The sequence below is a fragment of the Miniopterus schreibersii genome (assembly GCF_964146895.1).
Source record: "Miniopterus schreibersii genome assembly, chromosome: 14".
In the NCBI taxonomy this organism is placed as follows: domain Eukaryota; kingdom Metazoa; phylum Chordata; class Mammalia; order Chiroptera; family Miniopteridae; genus Miniopterus; species Miniopterus schreibersii.
The window spans coordinates 34,637,953-34,651,791 of NC_138114.1; the positions used below are offsets into that span (position 1 = coordinate 34,637,953).

A 13,839-nucleotide genomic window follows, 5' to 3' on the forward strand; every position below is an offset into this window, starting at 1 on the left:
CAACCCATAACACCTCTAAGCATTGTGTTCTCCTTGGTCTCATCCTTAGCTCCCCCTGAGAAGTTTCTTCCAAATCCATGACTTTACCACACCACCTCTGCAGTGGGAATAAATACCAAAGGCTTTTCTCTAAGCCAGTGATTTTCAACTGGTGTGCCCCAAGAATTTTTAAAACATGCAACACCTGCCTGTTTGGTCAGGGGCACTGACCTCTTTTTCCCTTAGATTGCCAAATAAAAACAATGACGACAGCCAACACTACGATAACTGTCCAGTGTGAATGAATCAAAATTATACCTTTTTTTGTCAGATGGGCAAAATATATATTTTTTGGTGTGCTGCCGAATTTTAGTAATTAGTTTGTGTGTGCTGTGAGATGAAAAGGGTTGAAAATCACTGCTCTCATCCAACCCTCTCCTATTGAATTCTGGAGGGGTGGATCCAGTTACCCAGTGGACATATTTGGAGATTCACAGGTCTTGTTAAATTTATAGTGTCCCAAACTGAATTTATCTCTTCCTCAAAGCTGCTCCTTCTCCTGAGTTTCCTGTCTCAGAGACGGGCTCCGTCATCCACCTGGCTCCTCCAGCCCACCCTGGAAATTATCCTGGAGGCTCGCTCTAGCTTATAGTCACCTACCCCCTTTCAATCACCAAGCCCTGTCAGTTCTACTCCCCTAGCTATTGCATAGCTTGTTTTCTCTTTTTCCCTCCCGCTACCACCTCCTTGGTTTAGTCTACACTTGTTTTAACTTGATTACTATGATTAATAACGACAATAACCTTTCTGCCATCGAAATGGACAAGTTTATGAAACCCAGGAAGATGCTCCTGGTCCTGGCTGGATGCTACTCCTGATACAAAGTGGTCAGCATGAAAAATATTGGTGATGGCACCTCAGGCCGCCCCGACAGCCACACTCTGGTGACTTAAATTGACAGCTGCCATGGGCAAGAAGAAAACTGCCCAGAGGCCAAAGATCAAGTATTTTGCAAAAGTCTATAACTATAATCACCTCGTGCCCACAAGGTACTCTGTGGATTCCCCCTTGGACAAAATGGTGATCAACAAGGGCACCTTCAGAGACCCTGCTCTGAAATATAGGGCCTGATGTGAGGCCAAGGTCAAGTTCAAAGAGAGGTACAAGACCAGCAAGAATAAATGGTTCTTCTAGAAGCTGCAGCTTTAAATCTTTTTTTGTTTGTTTGTTTTTGTCTCAGTCATTAAAAATCCAAAATAAATAAATAAATAATGACAATAACAAGCATTTATTAAGTGCTTACTGTGTGCCAGGCCCTTACATAAGATGCTTTCTAGTCTTATCACTCTTTAATCCATCCTGATTCCAGAACAGCTTTTATAAACACAAATGTAGCAGGTATAAATATTTAGTCCCAAAATTCAGATGAGCAAGAAAAATATAATTTTTCTCCCTATAATTCAACTTAATGATTATTTGAAACTTTCATTTGATGGCAGAAAACATAATCTCAGATAATTGAGTACATAAGTAATTCTTGCACTGTGCTTTTTAATTTATAATCTCTTAATATTTTAATGCTATTGCTGCTGCTGCTGCTACTACTACTATTATTGAGACCATCACATTTTTCTTGGCAGCATAGCATTCCAATATCTCAATGTATCACATCTTTTAGCCAGTTCCCTATTTATGAAACTTTAGATCACTTGCAATCTTTTGCTATTACAAAATCTTTGTGATACAGCTTTGGGTAAATCCCTGAAATGGAAATCTGGAATCAAAGAGTATGTACATTTTATATTTTTATAGCTATTGCTAAGTTACCCTCCAAAGAGCCTGTGCCAATTTATACTCCCACAAATATAAAAATGGCTGTTTCTCCTCATGACACCAATAGTGGGTATTATAAAACTTTTAAGAATTTGCTCTATTTTGTCTTAATTGTACTTTTAAACTTTTTCCCCCATTGAATTTAACATGAACATCTTTTCATTTAAATAAATATTCATCACTCCAGATGTACTTTTGGGAAGTTTATATCTAGTTACAAACCTATAATACCACACTCAATGGAATCTTTTGTAAATAAAAGTAAGGTGTTTCTGACAAAGAATTCTTAGGTGATTCTAAGCCTTAGAATAAACAATAAGCCAAGAGTCTAAGTCAGCTGTGCCCCAAAGAAATATAATGTGAACCACAAATGCAAGCTATATATATAATTTTAGACTTTCTAACAGCCACTTTAAGAAAGTGAAAAATAGATAAATTTGATTCAATAATCTTTTAACCCAATAGAGTTGAAATAGTATCATTTCAATGTATCATCAAAATAAAATTATTGAGACCTTTTACATTCTCTTTTTGTTCTAAGTCTTCTAAATCCAGTGTGTATTTTATACTCACAGCACATCTCAATTTGAGTAGCCACATTTCCAGCGCTCAATTGCTACATGTGGCTAGTAGCTACTGTATTGGACAGCACAGATCAGTTTGTAAAGAAACTTCCCAGTGCATAGAAGCTACAGTTAACACCCAAATAGCTTAAAATTGCACATGACAGCTTGTCTAGTTTTTGGAGGTCAAGTTCAATGCCTCTTAGAGAGAAGGTACTCAAAGTTTATTTTTCTAATTGAGTTATTTTTATTTTTTCAATTGAATGTTTGTACTTGTTTTATATAGATATGGTCAAAATACCTCATTGTAGAAATGAATCATTTTGTTAGTCATGAGACAAAAAACAATTCATACATTTTACTTTGTTTCTCAGAAATGAGGGACGTTTTAAGAATGTGTTTTCATAAGATTTGCCAAAATTTTTCATCACACAATAGCTTTTTCCCCCCTCTTCCTTTTGGACAATTGTTGAGTTGATGAAGCTTTTAAGATAGGTAAGAACAGATGTGTTGACTCAGTTTGGGAAGGTAAAAACAGTTTTACTTGAAGAGAAGCCCTCAGAGAACTGACAGTCTCCCAGGGGTGTTTGAAATCCAGTTTTAGGAAATCATGTGGACTTTGTGATTGGATTAAGAGCCAGCAAAGCTTGGGCAAACTCTGACAGTCCTCCAAACATCACAATGCAGTATTAGGACCCAAATCCCTAACTTGACATTTACAAAGAGCATTTACATTTTAATTATTTGCTCAAAATTTGCCCCCACAATTGACCCTTTAGGTAATTGTTAATTCCATTTACTTCCCTTTAAATTTAATGCTCCAAAATTTATCAAATTATGGAAGGAAAGAGAAGTGTTCTGCGAAGTTATGTAAGTGCTTTATAATATGATGTGAGAAAGAAATTCTTTTCATTATAATGATATTAATGTTCTATTCAAACCTGGGGGCACTAACACATTAGAAATGGAATTGGAGAATGCTAGCTGGGACAGCCCTATATGCCACCTAATTCAATCCAATCCATTCCTCTTACAAATTAAAAAATCGACTCAGAGAGGCAGAGACACTTGCTTAAATCACAGCTATTCAGAGGTCTAGATTTCAGGCTTCCTGATGCCTGGACCAATATTTCTCCTTAGAATGAATTACAGCATTATCACTTACTGAGCCCTTGCTAAGTGCTAGGCCCTGGGCTAAGAGCTTTTCATAAATATCAACGAATCACAAAATCCTTGCGATAAAAAGTATTTCAAATTTAAAACAAAAAAATCATCACTCTTCTCTAACAATTTTTTTTCTTGAAGCTTCTATTTGCTTTCTTAAACAGAAGTTGCTGACGTACAAGCTGTCCTCCACCTCCAGAGTCAAGTCTGCAAAGGACGCCTAGGTATACGCCATTGGGCTGTGTTTGGATAGTTAAATAAGCAATAACTTATTCACAACTCCATCCCAATATATTTCTCTTAAGGCTGCAGAGGGGTTTCAAAAGCATAGCTTTTCCCCTATTTTCCTTCCTTAGTTTATTCACTAATGACTTCTTCTCCACCTTCTCCCCCCTTTCCCCCTCCCCTCCCCTCCCCTCCCCTCCCCTCCCCTCCCCTCCCCTCCCCTCCCCTCCCCTCCCCTCCCCTCCCCTCCCCTCCCCTTCTCTTCCCCTTTCCTACCTTCCTATTCTAGAAAGTCAGGTGTTAAAGCCATTTTCCGCCAAGATCCCAAACTCTTTTGGTTTGTCTTGGACATGCAGAATGTTGAAAATTCAAGGGCCTTAGGCATCATCTGATAGGAAGTGGAGGCCCAGGGAAGTTGAGGATTTTATCTGCGGTCAGCTAAGTGAAATTACACTCAGGTCAGAAGGCTACCACATAGCAGGAGCGCAATCAACTCCAAGTGCCAGGCCGTGAGAACAGCAAAGGCATTGTCTGAATGGCTCTAGAGGTGCCATCCTTTTTTAAATAACTTAATTCAATCAGAAGCCAGCAAGCTCTCCAGCTTCACTTGAAGGAGGCCAGGATCCGTTGCCAGGAGCCTCAGAATGGAAAGCAAATCTATAATCATACCAAATCCCTAGAGTTGAGGGCCAGGCAGCCGGGGGGCTTATACAGACTAGGTTGTTAAAGACACAAGGGGTCAGGACCTGGACATACGTACAAGAGGAGGAAACAGAACTTTATTAACCTGTGCCTTAAAGCTCTTTAAGTCACTTGATTTTGGAATAAGACCAAGACATTAATAAGACTTAAAGAGGGAAAACTTGAAACTGGTTTAGTACTTCGGAAGCCCGCGTTTCCAGACCCACGGTTCTCAGTGACAGGCTGGCGAGGTTCTCAACACCTGGGCATTGACTTTACCATCCCAGTGACTGCAGCAAAGTAACCTCCAAAGTCCATTTCTGGGCCTTAGTTTCTTCTCTTGTAAATCAAGAGAATTCGTCAACCTATCTATATGTAAGAACCATGTGACTCTATAAGCATATTACAAAAATAAAATATGTGATTCAATTGCTTGTTAATTTTTTATCACCTTGATTTTTCCCACCCCATTTTGTGGCTTCGCCGACCTGGCTGAACATAGGGGAATACTTTATGCTCCAAACTACTTGTAAGAATTTTATCTCACCATTTTTCCCAAAGAATCTTAGGGCTGCTACATTCTCTTTGAGATTCTTTCTAGCAAACAACCTGGAAGCAGAACACTATTAGAAGTCAGCAGGATTAGTAGAATATTCCCCAATGTACTCAAATAAATCCAAACTCAAGGTCTCACCTGATCTGGCTCCTCTGTACTTTCCAGGCTTATATCATGCCCTCTCTCTTAGTTAATTTATTCTGGACACACAGGCCTTGCTTTAGTTCCTTGAAGGCACCAAGCTCTTTCCCAACTCAAGACCTTGATCTAGGCTGTTTTCTCTGCTGGAGCTCCCTTCCCTTACTCTTGGTCTGCTTGGATCATCCTGGTCTATACATCGCATCATCAGGGAAGTCTCTGCTGAGCACCCCATCTAAACTGAAGTCAGCCCACCCTTCCTTTTCTCCTCACAGTACCCAATATAATTTGTGATTTACATATATTTGCACATTTTCTTCAATATTTGCCTCTTGAACTAGACTGGAAAGAGAAAGCAGGGGCTATCTTTTTCTTTGTTCTCTATTGTATTTCCTAGCACATAGTAGGCACTCAATAAATACTTGCCAAATTAGTGAATGAATGAATGCATTCCCAGAAAATTCCCAGCACAGTCAGCTCTTATTGGTTTATGACACAACTTATAAGAACACTTAGTGAAAATGTCACTTTGACCCTGTTGTTGGTACTGTGGAGATCGCTGTTGGTCCTTCTGTAAGTTGGCAACTGTTCCAATGTGTGTTTATTCAGACGGAATTGACCTCTTGAATGACTCAGTGGGAACACCATTGAGCCAGTTAATGCAACCTCAATGCTCTCAATCTGAGTTCTTGGTAAACTGCTGGAAAGTTCTCCTGGCCAATAAGATACCTGAGATTTTGAGTTTGAACTGAAATGTCCTCAAGAGAGAAAATCAAGGGAATCTCAAGTGATTGATTTTGTCCATGCATAAAAGTCAGAATTACGTCCTGTGTGGGATTACGATACTACCCAGTCAGCTGACTGCAATCAGATTTGCTTAGCTGTTGCTGGGACCACATGAAAAACGGGTTATTTATTAAGAACGGAATAGTTCCTTTTCAATTCTATAGCAGTCATGTCTTTTTTTTTTTCCTTCCAGTCCATGGAAAGTGTTATCTCAGGCAGCTTTATGCAGGAAGTTGGGTTTATCACTTCCTCACAGTCGCAGTTTGTCTAGGACTTAACTACATGCTATCAGATTACATCAAAATGCAGGCCTTTGTGTGTTTAACTCATCAAAGGAGTGGACCCTCAGGACTCGATATCACTTCACTGCATATGCAGCCATGTAGCAAAACAAAGCCTATCTAAACAGGACAGAACTATTTCTGTTGTGTGGCAGCTCTGCTAGCTCGAGCTTGCAGAAATGGTCCGGTTTCAGGTGTCTGCAGTGTTTCACTTCTTGTTTTTATATTTATCTCTTTTTAGAATTGCAGTCATTTGCCTGGTTGTGTGCAAGGAAGGAAAACCCCAAATATTACCTACAAGGGAAAAGACAGGATTGCTCTAATCCATGGTATCAGTCGGAGGCATCCCTACCCTTCACCTCATCATCTTGATGTTCACTTGAGAACCGCAGTCGCTGCTGTGATAGTCTGGCCTTTGGAACTGGCCATGCAGGGGTTTTGACCTACTCCTCTGTTCCCTGGTTGTGTGTCCTTGGGCAAGTTATTTCACCTCTCTGGACTTCACTTTCCCCATCTGCTAAATAGAGAAAATAATGACACTTGCTTCATAGGCTTATGATATGGAATAAATGGTGTGAATTAAATAATATGTGAAAAGTGCTTATGGAACGTGCTGTGCTCCCCATGGGAGGGTGATCAGTGCTGCAGAGCTGGAGGGGCACCGTAGCGATGCTCTGCACAGTGGCCAGATGAGCTGGCAGGGTCCTAGCCTGGCTGAAGCTTCTCAGGCTGCACTTCCACCTCCCAGGCCTCGTGGCTGGCTATTTTCTTCCCCCTGGAGTTCCCTCTTCTCTGTGGTGGGCTGGCAGCCAGATGGTGCCTCTATTGGCAGCCACAGGAAGCCAATGCAACTGTGAAGTAATACTTCTGCCCTAGGCCTGACTCCGCCCTGTTGACCAAGGTTTTTTTTTCTTCAATCTGCTCAGCCAACTCCTTTTAATGCCTTGCCTAAAAAGGACTTCTCACCCAGCTCTGCTTCCCCGGGGAAATGGCTGACTGCCCCAGAGGCTTCAGAAAAACAGCTTTCGGGGGATTGAAATGGCGAAGGGACTTCCTCCTAGCTCAGTGCTTCAGGAGTTGGGGTACCACCTTGCAGCAGCTCTCCAAGATGATGCTCATTTACCAAAATCAGATGTCAAAGGAAGAGGGATGGGGCCTGGTTGTATAAAATCCCTTTGGGCCAATGGAATATAATGAGGCACTTTAAAAAAAAAAATTTGCATTAAGGAATTATGTAAATTTTCACAGGCCTATAACCGGAAACAAATTAAGTTACACCTAAAAAAACTGTACACTTTAAGAAGGTAAATGTTTTTTCTTTTTCTTTTTTAAAATCTGAAACCATCTTAAATAGGAAATTGAAACAAGCCTAGTGCTTTATTGCTTCTTCATACTCGGGCTATTCACTGATGGTTCCCCGTCTTCATTGCTTCCTCCTTTCTTTCTAGTCTCTGAGGTGGCTGGTGTCCTGTGGGCCACACTTTGCCTCAGCTGTTCAGAGAATCACTTCAGAGCCACCCGCCGCCTTCCATCCAGTGCCACCTGGCTTTGGGGTGGCGTCGGAGTCTCCTACCCAGTGAGTTTTGCCTCTGCCGGGCCCCTGGGTTGAGTTCTCTGGCTATCTCTTTAGCTTTTGCCCCTGGATGCTGTGTCTCAGAACTCCCCTTAATGGCCACGGGCCAGTCTCACCTTACCTTCAAGCCATACACAGGAAACAGGCCCCAGACTAGATCCAGCAGCTCGGACTCCGTGTTATCTGGGCAGAGAGTTAAGACATTTGGCTACAACCCTCTTAGGAGAGTTGTGAAGGCTAAGGGAAGACCAGCTCTTTCTGTAGACTGATAAGATTAAAAATCAATTTTTTTTCTAATTGCAAAAACAATAAATGTGCACACACATACTCCTAAACATGGAAATGTATAAAATTTAAAATTGAAGGCCCTCATAGCAACCTCCTTGTGATAATTCTTTGTTATATAGTATTCCGGAGTTGTTTCAGTGCATATAAAATGATTTTCCTTAAAAAAACAAAAGGGAATAGAATGCATGACTACTCTTCTGAAACTTGCACGCTACCTTTTAACACTAATGTCAGTATGTACAAATTCACCCCATTATTTTGTATGACTGTGGCTATTCCAAGGAGAGTGGACTATAGTTTATTTACTCAATTCCTTACTGATGGACCTTGGACTATTTTATATTATTTTTGTTTTTTGGCTTAACAGCGTAGTACTGAACATCCTTCTGTAAACATCTTTGTGATCATGTGTGAGAATTTGTTTAGAATTTTTGGGTTAAAGGATATGCACATTTAAAATTTTAATAAACATTACTAAATTGGTTACCACTGTACCAGTTTGCAATCTACCCCAGACCTGAGAAGTCCTGTTTCCTTAAACACTTATCAACTGTAGTATTACCAAATTTTATAAATCTAATGGGCAAAAGAAATCTTACCCATTTGTGTTTTCTTATTATTAGTGAAGCTGAGCATCTTTTAAGATGGCTTTTGTTTTTGGCTAGCTGTATTTCCTTCTATATGTTTTCTGTTTATATCCTTTATTCAGTTTTCTGTTGAGTTATCTTTTTCTTACTGACCTGTGTATCAGTTAGGATGTTTTTGGCTATAATTACAGATTGCTTAGTAAAATGTGGCTTACATTTATTATTTATTGTATTCTATAATACAATCTGGAGGCAGGGTATTCCAGGGTTGGACAGTGGCTTAGGAATCTTGGCATGAACTCTTTTCCTGCTGTGTTGTTCTCAAGTTGTCCTCTTGTGGTTGCAAGATGGTGCCATAGTTCCAGGCATCACATTCTAGACAACTATCTTCAAAGCCCCCAAAAGCTCCCCAAGCCCAAATCTTCAAGTTCTCTTTTTTTAAAAAATATATTTTTATTGGCTTCAGAGAGAAGAAGGGAGAGGGAGAGAGAGAGACAGAAACATCAGTGATGAGAGAGTCACTGATCGGCTGCCTCCTGCACGCCCCCTGAAGGGGATCGAGCCCACAACCCGGGCATGTGCCCTGACTGGGAATCGAACCACGTTCTCCTGGATCCTAGGTCGATGCTCAACCATTGAGCCACACCAGCCAGGCTCAGGCTTCTCTTTCGATCATGGAGGGAAACAACTCCTAGTAGCTCGGCTGCAGACATCTCCCCGACTCAAGGCCCAATGTCCAGAATTGGGTCACATGTCCTTTTCCAGGCTGAGATGCCCACACAGCTGCCAACGTCAATGAGATTTTCCCTGTTAGTCTCCATGTTGTCTCTGAATTCATTGAAACAACTTGATTATAATGCAACAATCTGAATTTAGGGGCAAGTGCTAAACCTGAAATATAAGACTGTCCTTGGCTTTTAATGACATATCTTCAAAGGCTTGATGTATGACTTGAGCATGGACAGTACAGCCTCTTAATATCTGACCATACTCAGTAAGTCATAATATTCTGCTTAGCCCCCTAAAACAGGATAAACCCATGGCTTTCTTCTCTGGGCAGCCAGAGATAGTAGGACCACATCTGGTCTGTGTAGCCACTCTCAGGCCAGTTGGGATCTGCTTGCAGATTTCCTGGCCCTCCCCAGATGAGAGGAGGGAGACTGGTTTCTTAGTGGCCCATGAGTGGATATAATAATGCCTACTTTTCAAGATGGATCTGACTGAAGCAATGAAAAATTATAACCTTCTTTATTCTTTTTGGGGTAGGGATATCCCTCCTTCTCCCTACTGGGCACAGAGAGATTGGGAGGTAACAGTTACAGCTTATGTTTATTTATTTCTGTGAGTCAGCAGTCTCAGAGAAATCTGATCTATAGTTACACATTTGTCACTAGAAAATTACCTTTCAATCAGACTAAGAGACCCCCTCAAGCTCACCTTTTGTACTCTCAGAGTCTCACTGGCATCTTCTGGGTATCAAGGCTCTGAATTTTTATAAAACTAATCTATGGACATAGAAGGCTGAGTTCCAGAGTCATTGAGCTGATGTTCATCTCTCTCCCTTGCTCTATTCTACTTTTCTCTAACTTGATAACCCCCAAATGAATGTTCAAATAAATGTCAGTCCCCTCTTTTCCCCCCCTTCTCCTATTCCTTCCCTCGTGACAAACACAAGAGTCATAGTGATATCTCAGCTGAATGTTTATTAGGCTAAAGGAAGAATTCACTTCCATTTCTGACCATAGGGAATCCTGGACAACTATGATTTAAATTTATCCCTAGTTATTTTATGGTTTTGGATGCTATTGTACATGGAATTAAAAATTTTCTTTTCCAATATTTTGTTGCTTGTATATAGAAATACAATTGATTTTTGCCTGTTGACTTTGTATCCTGTGACCTCGCTGTTAGTTTTACTAGATTTGGGGGTTATTCCTTAGGCTTCTCTACATATATGCTCATGCTGTCTGTGAATAAAGATAGTTTTACTTCTTCCTTTCTGATCTGATGGAAAGGCCCCAGGAGGATGTGACCCTGCAAGCAGCAAGCTTAATGAGATTTCAGATCTGCTCGCCCTTTGACTCGGCTGCCTCAAACAATAAAAAACTTGTCTGGACTTCGAGTCAAAATGGCAGCATAGGTAAACATGATACTCACATTTCTTCCAAAACCGTATCAAAATGACAACTAAACTGCAGAGGCATCATCATTCAGGATTGCCTAAAATATAGCTGAATAGAAGTTGTACAACTAGGGATTTAAAGAAGAAGCCACATAGAGCCTGATAGGAGGGGCAGAGAGGCTAAAGGGCAGGTTACACACCTATGCGTGGCAGATAAAAATCAAGAGGGATATATTGGCTGTAGAAGTCCCCCCTGAGAAGCGAGGGGTGCTAGCTCCACAGCAGGCCCCAAGCCCAGGGTCCCAATGTTGGGAAGAGAGGCTCATAACTTCTGGCTGTGAAAACCAGCAGGGATTGAGGCTGCGGGAAACAGAGGGTGGCTGAAGTCCTAGGCAGTTCCTCTTAGAGGGCCCCGACATGGACTTACTCAGATCCACTCCCTCTGAGCTCTAGCGCTGGGATAGCAGCCCAAAAGGCATGGGGGACATCTGGAGAGAAACTATATTGTCTGGTGTCAGGGAAAGAGCTGGGAGGTGTGGGGGCAGCTTTCTACCAGATAAAAATGCTGGCCGAGGCCATTATTCATTTGATGAACCCTCCCCCTACAAAGCCAGAAAGTGGGCACCATATCTGAGTCTCCGTCACCCTGGCTAACACTGTTGACCCTGCCCTGGTGATTCCCTGAGACCCTGCCCCACCAACTAGTATGCCCACCCAAGCTGTTTCCTGTGTTTTTTCCACAGAAATAGCTTGTCTTGGCTCATGATTCAGACTTTCCTAAAATCCCTCAGAGAAGCAGCATCTGGCCTCAGCATGCCCTGTACCTCTCGATAAGTGGCCCCAGGCCCAGCACTAGCAGCACCTCGCCTTGGTCCTCAGCTTGGCCTCGCCTAGACACCTCCAAGCCCAGCACAAGTAGCAGCCATCTGCAGATTACTTTGTAGCTCATGCTGGGTGGCCCTGGACAGAACATAGGAGGTGGCTGACCTTGGCCTGCACCTCCCAAGAGGCCCCAGAGCCAGTGCACCCCAGTAGACAGCTTCAGACCACGTTGAAGCACCACCTAACCACCTCAACAAGTGACACACTCAAGGGGTGGGATCAGTGGGCACTGGAGCCCCACTGAAGTGAGTCCTGCTCTGTGGGGTGGGCCCCTACACAGCTGATTCTTCACATTGGTCAGTGATCACAGCCTGTCCTTGCAGTCGATTGGCATGGGGGTAAATCTCTCCCATTGACAAGCCAACAGCAATTAAAGCTCAACTATAACAGGAGGGTGTACACAGCCCACACGGGTGGCGCACACCTGGAGTGCCCAGCTTGGGTGATCAGAGAGGTTGTGCCACTACAGGACACCTACTACATTAGGCCACTTTACTAAGCCCAGGAGACGTAGCAGCTCTACCTGATACATAGAAACAAACAGAGGGAGGCAGCCAAAATGAAGAAACAAATATGCCCCAAATGAAAGAACAGAACAAAACTCCAGAAAGAGAACCAACCAAAATGGAGAAAAGCAATCCATTAGATGCAAAGTTCAAAACATTATTTATAAGGATGCTCCGTGAACTTAGGGAAAGAGCCATCGAATGTACAGAGAACTTCAAGAGCATGAAAGAGGACTGGAAACAATCAAAAAGAACCAGTCAGAAATGCAGGACACACTAACTGAAATGAAGAATAAGTGACAGGGAATCAAGAGTTGAGTAGATGAAGCCGAGAATCAAGTCAGCAATTTGGAAGACGAGGAAGCAAAAAATACCCAATTAGAACAGCAAAAAGAAAAAAAGAATTAAAAAAAAATGAGGATAGTGTAAGGAGCCTCTGGGACAACTTCAAACGTACCAACATTCGCATCATGGAGAGGAGAGAGCGAGCACAGATAATGACAGAAAACTTCCCTAACCTGGTGAGGAAAATAGATAATAGATATACAAGTCCAGGAAGGCCACAGAGGCCCATGCAAGATGAATCCAAGCAACTTCTTACGCTGGGAAAACCACAGCTGTTCTCTGCTGCTCCCCCACAGTTTCAACTTTTTCAAATTACTTGATAGTACCTTTGATTCTTTACCCTAATGACTTGTACACTTGCTTTGTTTAAATGTTTTGTTCTCTGAATCTCACTTCTTTCCATCGATTCTAATTCTTTTTCTTTATCTCTCCTTTATTTAGTATAAAGATGACTTCTTTTTCTGTTTAGCTCTTTTTTTTTTGGTTAAAATAAATGGACAAAATAATACCCAGTAATATCCAATGCAATAGTTGATAGATTTCCTTCATGGAAATGTAGTATAAGGTACGTTAAACTCAGTGGAATTTGGTTTTTAGCAGATTATGGTAAAAAAACACAATTTGTCATAGCTGTACAGAAGGCTTACCAGAGGACCTGGACAGAAACTGACTCAGGGAGAGTCCACTCTTAAGGACAGCAATAGCCTGGATTTTTATGGACTGTTCCCTTTCCACTTTTTTGTCTTTTTTTTCCAGTTTCCTTTTGCATTTCCTGTCTCTAGCACCACGTCAGTTTCCTTGAGTCCTTTTTCTTATTGGAAAACAACATGAGTAAGTGGAAGGAATGTGTACTTTAGCATATAAATAGACCAGAATTTCAACATCACTTCTGCCTTGTACTAGTTGTGGGTCCTTGGGCAACTTACTTACCCTTTCTGAACTTCATGTTTTTCTTCTAAAGATGGCCTTTAAAAATATAAATAATATTCATTAGGCATCTAGCATAGTATAAGGAAGATACTCAGTACATATTACTTATGATTGTTACCTTTATGTCTCTGACTTTCTTACACCCACACTCTCCCCGTAATCACTTGTCATTCATTAACTGGCTTGAATGAATCCATACATTTATGATCTTTGAAAGTAGTGGTTTACTCTTATTTCCTCTTACTATTAGGTCAACAGTGTGATGAATCTGCCGACAAATAGAGCTTGTGACATCTTAGCCTGAAATACAAGGGAATGAACATAAGTTGAAGGTGTCCAGAATCACAGTGCTAGAGCCTGAATGGATGTTAGAGACCAGTTGCTTCAACTCTTTTTATTT

At 41.5% G+C, this 13,839-nt stretch overlaps 1 long non-coding RNA gene and 1 pseudogene across 2 annotated transcripts; one reads left to right on the forward strand and one right to left on the reverse strand.

Moving 5' to 3' along the window:
• Window positions 1-797: 797 nt before the first annotated feature.
• LOC308566959 (large ribosomal subunit protein eL27 pseudogene) lies at window positions 798-1,173 on the forward strand (annotated as a pseudogene). The gene has a single exon. The product of its transcript is annotated as a large ribosomal subunit protein eL27 pseudogene (transcript).
• Window positions 1,174-9,260: 8,087 nt separating this feature from the next.
• Window positions 9,261-13,732, reverse strand: LOC308567185. Its single transcript, XR_014000281.1, has 3 exons — window positions 13,558-13,732; window positions 13,440-13,475; window positions 9,261-9,437 (listed from the first exon to the last, which is right to left on the reverse strand). It is a non-coding gene; the product is annotated as an uncharacterized lncRNA (long non-coding RNA).
• Between the last annotated feature and the right edge of the window lie 107 nt (window positions 13,733-13,839).